Source organism: Balaenoptera physalus (assembly GCF_965194825.1).
Source record: "Balaenoptera physalus genome assembly, chromosome: 6".
NCBI lineage: Eukaryota > Metazoa > Chordata > Mammalia > Artiodactyla > Balaenopteridae > Balaenoptera > Balaenoptera physalus.
The window spans coordinates 110,705,113-110,718,110 of NC_138885.1; the positions used below are offsets into that span (position 1 = coordinate 110,705,113).

The following is a 12,998-nucleotide window of genomic DNA, read 5'->3' on the forward strand; positions in this document are numbered from 1 at the left end:
CCCTCCTTCGATTCAAGTGGAAATCATAACTGTCATTGTATTTGGCTTGCTTTTCAGAAAATTAAATGGCAGTTTTTGGAAACGTTTCTGACTTCAAGGTTTACGTGCCCTGTGGTTTAGGAGCGTAGCTAGCATTTTTAGCGCATTTCTGCCAAGTTCAACTCTGAAGAAGAAATCCCACTTACAGTCAAGTAAGCCATGGCTTGCAGTAGAATAGCTGTAGGGAAACACGGTGTGCCCTGTAGGTAATGTTTCTTTCCTTGCATCTCCTAACTGTGGCGGCCTGGAGGAGGCAGGCTCCCGTGCAGCGCCCGTGCCTGAGCCGGGCACCCACAGTGCCTGCTACTCCCCTGAAGCCCAGATGCTCAAGGCCCCGCGTCCAGGAAGGGGCAGAACCAGGGGCTCCTGGCTGAGGACGCTTCTGGGCGGGGTGTTGCCTGTGTCTGTAAGAAGGTGGATGCTGGCGAGAAGGGGTGCTGAGGGGTCTCGGGCGGGAGAAGCAGCGTCAGGGAAGAGGCCACATGAGGAGGCCTGGAGGGCGGTTCACCCACAAGCCTGCACGACCCCAGCCGAGGGCGCCCCGCGGCACCAGGCTCGTTGCAGGCGTCCCCTCGTGAGGAGCCCGAGGCCAGAACGCTGTCCACCCTGAGTCGGGGGTGTGGCCAGGGCTGACCCGTGGCCTAGGAGCTCTGGGACGGTCCCCACGAGGAGAAATGAGGCGCCAGCCCCATTTCCTGCCGGCACAGTTGTTGCTGCCCTCGGGTCGGGCCGCTACGTGGCTGTCCCGCCTCCATGGACACCTCACGGAGGCCCCCGGGGGCACTGCGTCGGGCCACCCATGCAGGGTCCCAGAGGGCGTTAACAGCCCAGGTTCTGGCTCATTTGTGAACTGGCTCTGCACCCCACAGGCACTAAGTCTGCATCTTCCAATGGCATCTCTTCACTTCGCCTTGTTTTACATCATTTTGCATGAAATCCCTTTAACAACCAGCAAAGCCTTTCCTTGCACATCCAGAAAAAGTCTCACCATCAAAGGCTCATGGGGGGAAGCTCCGGACCTTGGGACCTGAGGGGGTCTCAGGCCCCCGGTGACGTTCCTCTTGCTGTTCTCATCCTGCCTGCCTACAAGTCCGTGGAGAGTCCAGCAGGCCTGGCACACGGCAGACCCCAAAATGCTTCTTGAACTGAGAAAAGCGTTGGTTATTTAGTTCAACCCTGGTTTTCCGTAGATGCTGCCGGGTTCTTTGTTGGGAGCAGTTTGAAGGGAACAGAACCGGCTCACGTGGTCCCTTGGTACCAGATGGAGGGGGTAGTGGACCCCTGAGAAGCTAAACGCACTGCAGTCCCAGGGCCAGAGCGTAACCAGGTGTTAAATCTGGACTCTGCAGAGTCATCTTTTCATGTCAGCCCACGGCAGGGGGGCTGCAGAATTCCATCACAGCCTCTCGAAAGGAAAACAGGCCCGTAAGTTCCATTTGTCAACCCCCTTTAAAAACCACGTCTGTTAAGCGGCCCGAACGTGCTGTCATGTGGCATTAATTTAGAGCATCGAGCTCTGTAATTGACCTGCGCTTTATCACACGGCCTGACAACGGCCACCCCCCTGAGCTGCAAATATTTTAGAATCCATTCCAGAAAATCACTCCCCAGATTCTGGTTACAACTGCTATTGATTTGATTGCATCACCGGAGTAAACAGAATAGTCTGAATACTTCATAAGTTTCCCATGGTTTGGTATCACAGGAACCCCTAATTGGGCTTGTAGCAGGAAAGGCTGGTAAGAAGCAGTGTTGGGAAACTGTCCTCTCTGCGGACGGTTCCCCAGAAGACGCAGATCTCCTGGGAGTGCACGGTCCGTCAGGATGGCCACCAGTCGGGATCAGAGACGCCTCCAGGCCCCGGGGGGCCGGTTGTGCAGGATGACGCCCCGGGTGCAGAGTCTGGCCTTTGCGGGAGGGGGTCAAGTCACTCCCCTGGACCGTCTTGCGATCCTGATCTAGAGGAAGAAGGCCCGGCCCCCCACTGCCGATGCTGGTCCTGAAGCCGGGCTGTCACTCACGGTGACCTCGCCTGGACTCGCAGAAGATCCCAGGGCCCCAGCCAGGCGGGGAGCTGCATTTCAGCCCCACCAGAGCCCTCGTGTGGGCCTGAGGAAGGGCACCGGCCACGCTGCCCCTTGGGGGTCCTTGGGGTCCCTGCAGCCTTGGGGTGTTCGCACCACCTCCAAGGGCTTCCCTCCCCCCTCACCTGCCCCGGGTCAGCTCAGCCATCTCTCCTGGCTTTCGGTCCACCAGATGTCAAGGGCTCTGCACTTCTGATTTTTAGAGAACATCCTGTCCTTTGATTAGAGTGAAATTTCGTGCATTCCTGACCCAATTATTCCTGCCCCCCACCACGTTGGCATCTTTCAAGGAAGGCCCTGGCACTCAGGCCGCATGCGATTCCTTCCCCTGGAGAATGTGAGCTGGACTTAGTGAAGGGCTTCCAGTGATAAGGACATGGCAGAGCCATGGGGTCACTTCCAAGACTGTGAACATTTCCTGCTCTGGGGGAACAAGCCGCCAGGTTGGAGAGGCCAGTGTAGCGGGAAACCAAGGACGACCCCTGACCCGCCATCCTCGAGGAACTGAGTCCTGAGAGCGGTTGCTGGCATGACCAGTGACTGTAGTCCCTGCTGCCCTGTGGCTGCAGCCGAGGACCCACTGAGCCTGGACCCTGAGCACAGAGACGTGGTCAAGGCAGTAACTCCCAGGACAGTGCAGACTGCAGACGGGGGTCACCAAGGCCCCCAGGGAGACACCTTCTTGTCTCAGGGCCCCTGCAGACCCCACAGCGACGACCTGCACCGTCCACCCTTGGCTTCTCTGCCACCAGCTCGTCCGTGGCCAGCACCGCCACCCGTGACAGTGGCCTCGATGTCTGGCACGTGGCAGCCACTCCCACACGTGGAGGAGGGCTGGCGGCCCATGGGGGAGGGCGGTGGCACCAACATCCTGGGGTTTGACGCTGGTTTTGGCTGTGCAGCCTCTTCTTTCTAAAACGGCCTAAAGTCTACCAACTATGAGTAAACTTCCTGTTTTGTTTTTACTTTACATTTTTTGAAAGGACCCAAGTTATGAAGACATATGACTTTAGCGTGCTGCCATGTCCCCACACCGTCCCAGCAGAGCCAGGGCCACTGCCCTTGTCACTCACAGCTCCTTGGCCAGGGGCAAGCCGTGCCCTGTCCCTCCCGGGGCCGGTCCAGGAGGGGGACCCAGCGCCGTCCAGTGTCCGCCCCCTACTTCCCTGGAGGGTCGAGTGTGTCTGGGTGTGGCGGGAAGAGATGAGCTCGGATGTGACACCCCGATTCTGTATCTCAGCTCTGTTTGCTTTTTTTTAAGTTTTGGTAAAGCACTCAACCTCTCTGAGTCTCAGTTTCAGTTGGAAAAAGGTATGGCTGATACCTACGCACTGTGTTGTGGCAAAAATTAGGGAAAATCATGGAAAACAGACTTTTATTTGGGTTCCAGAGTATTGACATGACTTAACAAATGCTAGCACATGTTATTTTGGTTTTAACCATCTCTTTAAATGCTTACATATTATCTATCTAACCAGATAATAATTTCCATGAAGGTATGGACTAGATCATACAAAAAAATCAAATAAAAAATGCTATTAGTTATTTTAAGATTCAGGGCTTGTGTCGTTATTTCCATGTCCTCCCCAGGCACCTGGAGTAGTGTCCAGTAAATAGTTACTAAAGAAGTAAAGTGATTCTTCCAATTTGTTTTCTGGATAGTTCTACAGAAGCATGAAGTCTACAGCAAAAAAATGTTTGCATTGAACTATAAATTCAAAAGGGTATTTTAGCAAATGCAATGGCATGAAAATTGGAAAAAATGATTTTTTTCTACCGAGACAGACATGCTTGGCACTAAAGCCCGTATTTTGGGAATACAAAACGGCCACGGTATTGACTCCCATAACAACTGTGTGGGTTTTGAGACCTCGAGATTGCACCTTAAGATATGTGTTACTTCGATCGTCTGCAGGTGTGTTGTACTTAATTCATTAAAGATGCATTTCAGAGTCATTTTGAAAATATTACCTCATCGATGTGAGCAAAGGGTTGCCGGGAAGTGTCATGAACCCACCCGGTCGGTAAGACTCAAGCGTCACCTGTGGTTTCCTCAGGTTCCCCCGAGACCCAGGCGGACTGGCCTTCTGAGTAAGACCAGCCGTCAGCTCATCTGTGACCACCTATTTCTCAAGTAACTGGTCCCCCATCTCAGCTCTGAGTCCCTCCTTTTTTACTCTTTTTTTTTTTTGCCAAATCTCTATTAGAAAAGAATACCACAGTTATAGTTTGTAAATCTGTATTTGTGAATACATAAATATTTTATTCTATTTGGCTGTAATATTCATATAGAGAAAAATATTCTAAATACTTAAATTGGAATTATGTTTTGATATTTCTAAGGGATGAATTGGCAGGCAAACTGGAGAATTTCACTTTTCTCAAGCTTAACTTTTCCGAGACAGATGCGAGCACGGGGAGGTGGCTCAGGAAGCAGTGACTCCTTTGCAAAAGGAAAAAGCGATTATTCTAAAAAACTAGAACGCCATCTCTGTGAAAAATTTTGGACCAAATTATCTCCTGCACTTCCAGGATCTAGCTGAAATCTGCTCTACAAATAGAAATGTCTTAATGTTTTTAAAAATTATAAATAAAATGCAAATACTGTTGCACTTCTAATTGTTACTAATCATTCACGCTCAGTGTGAATTTGTTTCACATCAACGCTGAGAGCTCTAGGGCCTGGGAAAGGTTCCTACCGTCTGGAGCAGCGTGTTTCTTTGCTGTGAAGTTAATGCAAAGTTAAGCCCTTCGGTCCATTCTCCTGTGCTGTACTGAGTGTCTGGGAGGACAGCCCCACGCCTATGAGCTGCCCTAACCAACTACCCACGGTCCTGCTGTCTTCACACTAGGAGGCTCTGTCCTGGCTCCGCACCTGGGGGAGGGACCTGCAGGGTCAGTGAGGAGCTGGGGGTGCGCCTGGGAGTGCTGGTGTCTGTCTGCCTGGTCTCATCAGCCAGAGTCACACGCACCTGAGCCCACCTGGCAGCAGGGCTGGGGGGTGGGGGGGGCATCCCCGAGAAGGCGCGGGCCGACCCTGCCCCATGCAGCGCTGAGCACAGTGACGCAGGTAAACGTGTGTCCTCGTGTCACAGATTCATAGTGAGTGAAACACGCACTGCGTGTACAAGTGCTTGTCACCTGAGCCAGGTGACTTTTCTCTTGGCAAAATCATACTTGTAAAATATATATTATAAAAATATACAAATATATACATGTATATGTGAACTGAAAAAAATGCACAGCCTAAAAGTTGAGAATGATGTTTATTTGGAGGACAAAACTGAGGACTTAAGCCCAGGACGCAGCCTCTCAGAGAGCTCTGAGGGACCGCTCACAAGAGGTCGGGGGGAGCCGGGATCTACAGGGGTTTTTGCCACAAAGATCAGGTAGTTGGAACATCGAAAAATTACTGTTAATTAAAGAAAACCAGACATCCCAAGTTAAAGAATTTAGTGCTTTTCTATGTATGGGAAGATGCAAGAGTCTGGGCTCACTGGAATCGTTCCTTTGATCCGCACCTCAGCTCTCTGGGGCCAGTGTCCTGTGCTTTCCCTCCTGAGTGCCCTCAGGGGGCAGCGTCTTCAGGGGGTGGCTGCAGTGGCTGAGGGCGTGGCAGTGGCATCCTCAGGGCTCACCGTCTGGGCGGCTGTAATGGCGGATGGCTGGATGGCTGCAGCGTCCTTTGCTTACTGATACGGCAGCAACATTTTTCATTCACAAATATAATGGTCAACATTTCCCAGTTATAATTATCTTTAAAACTGCAAGGACCTGGTGTAACATTTTGATATTGTGATCTACAGTAAGAAATACATATTTGGTCAAAGTCCCACTCCTGAAACCCTTTGAACTTCCTGTGAGGAGAGCCTTGGGTGTCTTTTGTTACGTGAGTGAGGTGATGTTTGAAAAGCCCCCGAGGATGGGGGCTGGGAGCCAGGGATTTCCCCCCCCCCCCGCCCCCGTCGGTCCCACCCCTGACCTCTGGGAGGTTGAGTTCAATCACTGACTCAAGTTGGGCACCTTGCCGAGGCCCCTGGAGCACGACCTGGAGGCCCAGTGGGCAGCGGAGGAAGGGCAGTCGTACAGGACTGAGCCCTTCAGCTTGGGGTCGGAGGCCATCTCCAGGCAGACAGTGTCAGGGCTGAGTCGAACCGTAGGGCACCCAGCGGGCCTCGGAGCCTTGCTTGGTGTGAGGAAGAGGCCCAGCCCTCGGAATTTGATGTCCGAATTGGAAGTAGAAGCTAAACTTGTTGTACTTCATCTAGTTCTACATGCATTCCCTCAGAAATCACCCTTGCGTGGTCATTGGGTCAGAGCTGCCTGGAGACGCTGGCCCAGAGAGTGGACAGAGCAGGCTGGTGGCGCTGTCCTCGGTGAGCTGGTGTAAGAGGCGGCGGGCCAGCGGAGAGAAGGAAGACAGCAGCTTGCGTTTCTGGGGAAAAAAAGAGGGCCCGTGCGTGAGAAATTTAAAGAAAAGAGGTTTGGTGGGGTAAAAAAATTTTCATTGATCAGTTGCATAGTTTCATCATTGACACTACTGTGATTCGTATCACCACACTTTTTGGGCTAAAGTCACGTGAATGTCAACCATCTTTGATTGTCGGCAACGAGGGAGCCCAGACCTGGTAGCCCGAGGGCTCTCAGGATGAAACCCCCTCAACCCACTGACTCCAAACCTGGCAGTTGCTGCTGGGTATTGATAGATGTTGATCCCTGTTTCTCTAAAATCAGGTTTGGAAAGGACATATTTAAACTCACTTCCACACAAACCACACATAAAAATAAGCTCTAGTCTAACCCTGCAATGGGGGGCGACAGTCAGGACTGCGATCTCTCCCCAGCTGTGCCATCAGGGGCAGCAGGCCTGGTGCGGACTTGCCCGGGCAGTGAAATCGGCCCCAGGGCGTCCCGCTCTGCCCCAGGGCTCCTGGCTTGTTTGGAAGCACCGTCTGTGTTTCCCAATCTCCACTGCAGGACGTGTGACGATACAAGCCCCAGGGGGCCCAGATAAGGGCAAGGGCCCGTTTTCTTGCGGGTTTTGAGGCACTGGTTCTCACGGGGCTCCCCCTGCACCCTGTCCGCCCCGGGGCCGCTGCCATGCTCAGGCAGATGTCTGGGCCTGAGACTCACCTGAAGGGACTGAGGGGCTCTGGCCACCTGGGAGATTAACCAGGGCTTCGAGTCCGGGCTGGGGGTGTCCTCTGCCTGAGGGGAATCTGAACGTGGGCGATGGGCAAAGACCGTCCACCCAAGCCTGCAGGGACCGCTCTTCTCACCGAAGGAGCAGGACGTTTCTTGAATACACGACACTTCTGCAGGTCGACCCTCAATCAGGCAGCACACACACAGCGGCCAGCAGTTTACTTGTCTGGACCCCGACCTCGCGGTGTCTCCGTGTTAATTCATGGCCCTGGGTGCACACAGTAGGCTCCCCGGATCTGCCCCCCAGTTAGATCTGAGCCGTTTGTGCCCAGGGCCCAGCAGATCCCCGCTGCCCAGCTGCACGTCTCCCACCAGCTGCATGTCCCCTGCTCCCTGCGGCCTTCACGTGCCCTCGGGCACCCTGGACTCACAGCTTTCACTCTTCTTGGCGAGGTGCACCTGCCCCAGTCCCCAGATCTGGGCCCGCCTCTGCTAGGTTGGGTCCAAGGATGTCAGAAGTCAGGTCTGGAATAAGATGTGTTTTAAATCCTAGGATTCCATTTTCATGATAATCTCTGACTTTATTTTACTAGTTTGAAAGGCTTATCTTGCAGTGATATTTAGTAATTGATAGAATTAATTAAATACATTTTAGTTTTTTAGGCCAATAGTTCTCAAGTTAGTTAATTTGGGGAATTTCCCCACATTTTGAAGGGTCAGTACGTCACCCAGGTTTGAAAAAAGCTGACTCCCAGACTCAGCTTGTCTCCTGGATGGGGCCACGCCTGGCTCCTCTGACGGAGTCCTGAGCCGCGTTTGGGTCCAGAAGACCCAGTTCTGCCCCAAGCCCACCGGCTACTCAACTCACCTCACTTCCTGTCTGAAAACAAAATAACCACCCCTCCGCCCCAGGGCCAGCTACAGAAACAAAGCAAGAAAACGTGGAGATGCCGGGGCCCCGCCTGAAACATCCTCATGGCCTTTGGCAGGTAAGCTGTGCTCTGGGATCTTTCTCATTCACCCCAAGAAGGTGATCCTTCACTTCAAGGTCGGCCCTCCTCAGGGAGGTCAGTGCGCACTCGGAAAGGGCTGAGGAAGCCAGATCCAGGACATCGCCTGTGGTTGCCACGGCTGGCCCGGGGTGAGCAGCTCCACTTCTGGAACCTTCTCACCCACACACGCCCAAACATTCACACCTTTGGTCCCAGAATTAAACTGAGGCCGTCTGGATGCGCGGCCACGAAGGCGGATGGGAGGTTTCTGAGTTCCAGGCCCGCTCACAGCGGATGGCAGGCGAGAAGGTGGATTCTAGTCTCACGTCCAGGAACTCTGATGGACGACGCAATAAACTCTGCGGATCTCTCATGTTAGAACGAGTGAAGGGCAAAGCCTGGGTGGGTTATGGGCGTGTTTCACCCTGAGACCACCCTGCCCTCAGAGGGGGCTGCCGAGGCCCCTTGGGGGTGCTCTCCTGATGGGGGCCGTTCCCTGCAAGGCCCTGCCCTGCCCACACGGCCCCCCAGCCCTGCCCGCCCCTCCTCAGAAAGGAGGGCCCCCAGGAGGAAGAGTCCTTTGAATACGTCTCTCCTTGCTTCAGTCGGATCTGTCTACTGGGCTCCACAGAACCCACGTGTGCCCTGATTCCCTCCCAGGTGCATGTAGGAAATGACCCAGTGACACGGACAGCGCCTGCCCCGCGTTTCCCGCTTTAGTGAGTGACTTTGGCTCAGACCTCTTACTCCGGCGTCTTCAGGAGTCAGGCAGCAGGTGGCACTGCAGGGTTTCTCTTCATAAGTTGCCCTCGGGGAGCCTGCAGTTCCTCTACGGGCCCAACGCTGCTTCTCCCCGCCGTCCTCCCTGCCGTCCTCCCCACCATCCTCCCCGCCGTCCTCCCTGCCGTCCTCCCCGCCATCCTCCACTGCTGACCAGACGCCCGTCGCCCACATCAGCCTCAGCCTCGGCGAGGCCCCAGGCCAGTGTCCCCCCCCCCCGACGGGGGCACAGGGACTTCGCCACCGCTTCAGTGGAAAAGATGGGGAAAGTTTCTAGGATGTCACTTCTGAAGTTAACAAAGCTGCATCTCAGTGGCCCTTGCTGGTGAGCTCCGTGGTTTACCACCTACCGCACGGAGCGCACCTCCTCTTATTTACCTTAAGTTTACGTTTTCTTCAGTGTCAAAGGTTGCCCTAAAATCCCTGAACTTGAATTTGATGATTCAGGTCATTCTGTCTTTTCTCCTCCGTTTGGTGATTTCAGAGTCTTTCTCGGCTGGTCTCTGTAGATGAAGGGACCCTGGGTTTTCGTCCCGGTGAGAAGCAAGGAAAGTCACAGGCGTGAGGACAGCATGGTGATAACACAGACCCGAGCAGGGGGGAGGCTGGAGAGCCAGCGGGTGGGGGTCAGACGAGTCCGGGCAGCAGGCTGCATGCGGGCCGGGGCTGCCGCAGGGAAACCCGCTCTCTGCAGACACGACGGCAAGGCTGCCCTGTCCCGGGGTGACCACATCCACTCCTGTCTCTCCAGCCACACGTAGGTCTACTCTCTTGGGTCCAAGCTTGAAGCCTTTCCTGACTTCCTCCTTTGTTCTCTCTGTAAACCCTCTCCCCCAGACATCCCTCCTCCCCGGTCCTTCCCTGGCCACTTTGCAGCTCTGTCACCATCTCCAGGTCTGGTCACTGCCACGTACTCCATCTGTTTGTCTTATTCATCAATTGTTCAGACCCACAGGGTGCCTCAAGGTTGGGCATTCCCCACGCCCCACTGCTCTGGGGGACCAATCCCCCAAACAACACCTGCTTGGTCTTTCTCGTCTTCAGTGTTGGTCACGGAGTTTCCTCCAGATGAAAGGTCCTCCTCGCTGATCTGCACCTAACTTGAACCCGCCTCGGCTCTGCTGAGTTCCCACCTGCCATGGGAAAAGTCTCCGAGTGACGGCGGCCACTGGGTCTCGTGTGGAGGAAGTGAGATGCTCTGAATACGTCTCGTTTAGCAACACCACATAGGCTGCCCACTCCTCTCCTTGGGGTGTGACTCTCCCTCGAGAACATAACAGCCCCCAGGGAGGGGGGAGCGTCCCACCCAGGAGGGAAGGGTCATCGGGCGGAGGTGTTTGATTTAATTGAAAGCTGGTGCTTCTTCCCGTCCCATCGACAGCAAGAGCCCCCCAGAACGTTGCACCTGCCGAGACCTGGGAGTCATGTGGCCGCGTCAGGAGGTGTTCCCTGAGAGATCAGGCTGAGGACGAAGCCCTGGCTGTGGATGCCTGACCCCGTGTGGTCCTCGGACCAGCAGCTCCTGCCTCTCCTGGGCGCCTGGAAGCTCCCACATCCCAGCCTAGCCAGGCCCCCAGGTCAGACTCCTGGGTGGCCTGTGTCCCCACCACTTGCTCCCCAAAGCCACCTACATCTCATCGTTTTCACTCCTGCGGGAACGGTCGTGTCCCACGGGGCGTGCAACACCTGGAAACCCCGGGGGCTGTCTGGGGCCAGCATCTCACCTCCAATCCAGAATAAACGTGTCAGCCTTTTCTAGAGAAACGCAATGAGCCACATTTTGTTTGGACATTCTTCTGTCTCTCAGACTCTCCATTCTAACAAGACAGTTCGTCCATGAGTTGGTGAGATCCTCGCTTTAACCCCAACTGTAACATTCATTGTGAAAACTAGTAACAGCTGCTAGGAACAGTAACTAGTAACAGTAAAACTAGTAACAGTAAAACTAGTAACAGTGCTTTCTTTGGATTTATTGCTAAATACGTGTGTACATGTTACCCGATACACACAATATTGCACAAATACACATATGTGCAGTATGTAAAGGCCAAATACGTGGTCGATGTGAGGTAATATTTCTAAGTTCCTTAATTTCGTCCAGCAAAATACATTCATCTACAGCTAAAATTGTCATTTTAAATAGTAAGCTAAACATACCATTTAAGAATAGGATTATAAAGCTCTTTTTATTTACAAAATAATTAAAACCAATTTCATAGTATAAGAGGGATTTTAGTCATTGTGAAATAATACATAAATGTAAAGTGATTTTTAAAAATTCAGTGTCAATGACAGATATTTAAGGTAGCAGATTTAAAGTCTTAGTAATACAGACATAATTGACTTTACATGTAATGTTTTATGGTATTTTCACTGAAATATGTAATCTCAGTCCTTGGCAGTTATTATAAATAGTGAGGTGTATGGTATGCATTTTGTTCTTGTAATAAATGTTCAGGACCACCTCGTATATTACAGGAGACCAGGACCCCTCAGGAAGGGAAAGGAAGAACGAGGGGGGGATGGGGGCTGATTACAATCCAGATGTGTGTGTCCAGGGCATCATTATTCCCTAATTAAGGCCGACATAAACCTCACACCACGTTTGCTGGAAAACAGACTCATTCATGTAACACTGAGACAGAGACAAGTAGCTTGATATTTAAGTCTTCAGGTTCTAAAAATGTGAGTGGAAACAAATGCAAAGACTCAAAACTTGGAACGGGTATGCAATATGATCTTGAGGTCAGGCACCCAAAACAGAATGGAATTAAAATAAGAGAAACAAATTAAAGTATATGGAGGATATCAGTGTGAAGTATAGTGAGGGAGACGGTTTTATTAGGAAAATACCGAGATATGAAACTTGACTGCAGGGGACTGAGTAGTAGACGAGCAGGACGGCAGGATGGATGGAACCACGTCCTCGGCTCCGTTCTTCCCTCCTCCCCTCCTCTCTTCCTCTCACTGGGTCTCACTCTCTACCAGAAGGAACCACAGGCATCTGACAGTCAAAGGCATATAAACAGTCATTGGCGAGCAAGGTGAATGGAGCCACACATTAGGGAAGTTGGTAGAACATCTTGGCTAAGATGCACTTTGGAACTTTTTGGCATTTGAATGGAAAATGAGGAAACACAGGAATACATATAAATATAAGTAAATGCATAGACATGCCCTCTCGTACCCTTCCAAGTGATGGCCCTCCCCTGTCCCTGGACGCCGGCCTCACCTCCCGCCCACGTCGCCCAGGTCTGACCTCTGATACTCCTGCACCATCATCTGCAGCCCCAGTCTTGGGGTTCCTGCAGCTCAGGGACAGGACCCCAAGGCAGGGACTGGCTCTGAAGACCCCAGGAACCTGACTTAGCACACCTGCAGTTCTGGCGATATCCTTCCATGTCTGGTGACATATTCAGCAAACGTCCATTTAGAGGTGATGTTGGTAAGCCTACTGGTCACAGAGTAAGGAACTCAGCCCCGAAGGGTGACGGGGCAAGTGGGTGAGAACCTGGATTGCAGCTCAGGCTGTGGACACCCAGCCCCTCACACCCAGGCTGCTCAGTGATGATCTTCATGTGGTTCCCACCTCGAGGTAACTCCTTCCAACAAAGGCTGGTTGAGCACCTCTCAAGTAGTAAGTTCTGCAAATAGAGACACATTTAAAAGAAAGTTTTCCTCCTCTCAGTGCCGACCCACTCTAGAAAGAAATTAAATTTTAAAAAACCCACACAGAATAAAACAAGATCACCGCAGATTGGAAAACAGGCTTGTTCTGGGATGGCACCACGGGGAAGTGGGACAGCTCCTTGAGGTGGGATAGAATGGTGATCAAATGGAGTGGGAAACACTCCAGACACAAGGATCCACAGAAGAGCCACTGCAGTCACGAGGCCGGCATGGCTTCAGATGACACTGGGGACGAAGTAGCAGAGGGTCATGTGGGTCCCACGGAGTG

General features: G+C 52.7%; 1 long non-coding RNA gene across 1 annotated transcript in view; it reads left to right on the top strand.

Annotated features, from left to right (window-relative positions):
* Nucleotides 1–12,998, top strand: part of LOC309662635 — a 930,148-nt gene that overhangs the window by 500,767 nt on the left and 416,383 nt on the right. The gene's annotated exons all lie outside the window — the stretch shown is intronic.